The following is a 4,039-nucleotide window of genomic DNA, read 5'->3' as shown; positions in this document are numbered from 1 at the left end:
CCCTGGCTAGCCGCCACATCTTGTGTCTCTTGTCTTGGCTTGTTTTATGTCGATCGTTTAATGTTCTATCTGCACTTTACTTTATGTACATGTGATTGCTAATCGGTGGAATATAATAAGAAAAAGAAGTAAAATGTTATAAGCATAGAACATACCATAACTTAACAGACATAGTGGCAGGCGTCAACGTTAGGAAATCTGAAGACATTGTCAGGGGCCCTTGGAAGAGTTATCTTTTCTTTTTAACATCTTTCCCACCATGGAATCAGTTCACCCGGAGATAGGGTCTAGTAGCTAGAAAAACACCACATGTCTTACAGTGTCCAGTGTGCCCTGGATGGCCCTTGAAAATCTAGATAATCGAGTACCATTCATACCCGGTCATACTCATAACTGCATAAGGTATCCAAGGTGAACAACCTTTGGTCAATAGAACAATGTAGGTTAGGGAAGTCGAAAAAATAGATCTGTAACTTTGGAAAAAGAATTAGCTCCGAGGGTTGGGCCTAGGGGTCTGTGCCCTCAACTCATGGGTTGTCAGCAGTCTACCCAAGCTACTCTCATGGTGAGGGCAGGAAGTCAAGTGTCGATTAGGCTACGGGTGTAGAATGACCCCTACTAGGGGGTTTTCCCTAGGCAGTGAACAATCAACATAGAACTGGTATGAACAAGGGGAATCATACTGTTCAATTAAAACAAATCATTGCGATGATCCCTGTGGATGCTGACACAATCTGATTTCTGCCTAGTGCTCTGAATGTCAAAGTGAAGAAATTCAACCAAGCAGGGATAAATGATGGGAGTAACTATGATTCTCTTAAGGTAGCCAAATGCCTCATCATCTAATTAGTGATGCCCATGAATGGATTAATTAGATTCCCACTATCCCTATCTACTATCTAGTGAAACCACAACCAATGGAACGAGATTGGAAGAATCAGTGTGGAAAGAAGACCCTTTTGAGCTTGACTCTAGTTTGACTTTGTGAAACGACTTGAGAGGTGTAAAATAAGTGGGAGCCATTTTCAGTGCAAGTGAAATACCACTAATTTTAAATTTATTTTACTTATTCCATTAGGCGGAGAAGAGGCACTACCCATATTTTTTTCCTTAAGGTACATTTCGATGGGTTGATCTAAGTGGAAGACATTGTCAGGTGGGGAATTTGGCTAGGGCAACACATCTGTTAAAATATAACGCATGTTTCCTAAGATGAGCTCAACGAGAAGAAAAATCTTGTGTGGAACAAAAGGGTAAAATCTCATTTTATTTTTACTTTCCCTACAAATACAAACCATGAAATCGTGGCCTATCGATCATTTAGATTTTCAGAATTTGAAGCTAGAGGTTCCAGAAAAGTCACCACATGGATAATTGGCCTGTGGAAGCCAAACATTCATAGCGACATTTCTTTTTTATCCTTCAATGTCGGATCTTCCTATCATTGCAAAGCAAAATTCACCAAGTGTTGGATTGTTCACCCACCAATAGGGAATGTGAGTTGGGTTTAGACCATCATGAGATAGGTTATTTTTACCCTACTGATGAACCACATCAGAATAGTAATTCAACTTAGTACGATAGGAACCTGATTCACACAATTGGTCATCATGCTTGGTTGAAAAGGCAGTCGCGTGAAGCTACCATGTATTTGATTATGACTGAATGCCTCTAAGCCAGAATCCATGCTAGAAGTGGTGCATGTCACTCTTCAATCGTATCTTGACCTGCAGTAGGGACATCACATTGTCACCCGCAGAAGTCCATTTCATTTGCAAACAACGATCATGAAGCATCTCAATCAAGTCAGCTTTGAATTTCAATTCCAAACATTCATTGAGAAGAATCCTTTGAAAACGACTTAAATACACGACAGAGTATTTTAAGTGGAAATGTGGCCTTGCTTCCACGATCCACTAAGATTCAACCCTTGGTCGCCTCTATTCAGAGCTTCGATTTTTTCACAAATTATTCAAAAAACCCCAGACAACTATGTCATTGTTACACCTTTGCCTCATCCTTCAAATGACAATTTTTTTTTCACGTCTCAAAAATGCTTTGCTTGTGGGGCAGGAAATTTGTAGTTTCTACATCACGATTGAGAGAAATCACTGGAGTCTGTGGAAAACTTGGGGTTGGTTCCACGGGCGAGGGGTGTGTTTCCATTTCACAGCACGACAGATAACCAACCCAAGTCTACGAAACTTAGGGTTTCCATGTCGCATCAAAGCCAAAACTATCACCCATGTCCGGGGAACATGGGGATTCCATTTTGTGACACACGATGTAAAACATGTATATTTTAACCCTGTATAGAAATTATCTGCATATGAATTCTAAAAACAAAAAATAAACAATGGCAAGAGCATAAAACATAAGACAGATATACATAGATATGTTCCCCTAGATCCCAAAACTGGGACTACCAGATTCATTTTTCATTATGCTCCTGTCAATGTTACAATACATATATATACACGCTGAAGCATCCATAAACCTGAATCCATTAACTCTGGATTAGAACATAACCATAGTTACCTTGATCGGATCTAAAAAATATCACAGACAGTAAACCATCATGCCTGAAACCATGTGCAAAATCCATGCACAAAACCATACGTAGGTATGGCCAACTAATATAGGGTCCAAAAAAAATTCTTCGGGAGCTGCCCCGGAACCCATGCACCTTGACAAGGGGGGAAGTTGCCCCCTCATGACCCCCTGGAAACGCCTAATGCAAAGAATATAACACAAGCCAACAAAACTAGCGCAAGCCTAGGAAACTTGGGGTTTCCATATCCCATCCTTGATGGAAACCGTGGCTTTCCATATTTTACGGCATAATGAAAACTTAGGGTTTTTAGCGAAGCCCCAACGCAGGTAACTCAAGGTTTCCATGAATATGAAAACCACGTCATAATTTTGGGGAATTGGGGGTGTTTCGAAACTGTTGCCCAAAGTATGGGGAACTCGTTGTTTCCATGTTGCAGCACAACTGAAACCACTGACGCAAACCACCAAAGTCTAGGAAACCTGGGGTTTCCATGTCTCGCCCTGGGGAGGAGAACTTGGGGGTTTCCATGTCCTAACATGACCTAAATCACCCGTGATTCTATGGAACTTGGGATTTCCATATCGTGGGACGATGAAAAGCTGCCAAAGTCTACAGAACTCAGGTTGTCCATTTCGTGACATGATGGAAACTTCTACCCAAGTTTGTGGACACACAGGGATTCCATTTTGCATCATGACAAAAATTTCTACCCAAGTTTGGGAAACTTAGGGTTCCCATTTCACATCACAACTAAAATTTTTGCCCCAGTCTCGGAAGCTTCGGATTTCCATGTCATTGCGCGATAGGGAACAACCACCCTAGTCTACCAAAAATGGGGGTTTCCATTTCATGGCATGGTGGAAACCACCCAATTTTAGTAAATGCAGGTCTTCCATGTCCCACCATGACAAAAAATGTGACGTCGGTGTAGGGAAATCGGGTTTCCATGTCGTGGCACAACAGAGAATCACCCAAGTTTGTGGAATTTGGGGGCTTCTATTTTGTGTCATGAAGGAAACTGCCTAATTCGAGGAACCTTATGGTTTCTATCTCAAGCCCCAATGAAAATCATGGCCTTGGTGTAGGGAACTTGGCTTTCCATGTCATAACACGACCCAAATCGCCCAAGATGGAACTCATGGTTTCCATGTCATAGCACGATGAAGAACCATCCAAGTCTGGCAAAATTGGGGTTTCCATTTTGTGGCAGGATGGAAACCGCTTACTTGGTCTATCTATGGAACTTAGGTTTTCCATGCCTCGTCATGACAGAAGCCATCCAAGTGCGAGAAAAGTGTGGTTTCCCCATTTGATCATGACGACAGTCACCGAAGTGTGCAAAATCTAGGGTTACCATGTCCCATCATGTCGGAAACCTGCAACGTAGGGGGAACTTGGGATGTTAGGGCTTCAAGTCACGAGCACCCGAGATAGTTAAAAAAATGAACCCATGGTACGGGCACACTTTGATGTGTGACGGGTGTC

The 4,039-nt window shown here is 42.0% G+C and overlaps 1 pseudogene; it reads left to right on the top strand.

Moving 5' to 3' along the window:
* The first annotated feature begins 429 nt into the window (after nt 1-429).
* On the top strand, nt 430-1,946 carry LOC149228696 (25S ribosomal RNA; annotated as a pseudogene).
* Nucleotides 1,947-4,039: the final 2,093 nt, after the last annotated feature.

Source organism: Pinus tabuliformis, chromosome J (genome assembly GCF_031772625.1).
Source record: "Pinus tabuliformis cultivar Carrire ecotype Pingquan chromosome J, CPIR1, whole genome shotgun sequence".
NCBI classification, from domain to species: Eukaryota; Viridiplantae; Streptophyta; class Pinopsida; order Pinales; family Pinaceae; genus Pinus; species Pinus tabuliformis.
This window is presented reverse-complemented; position numbering and strand designations above follow the sequence as displayed.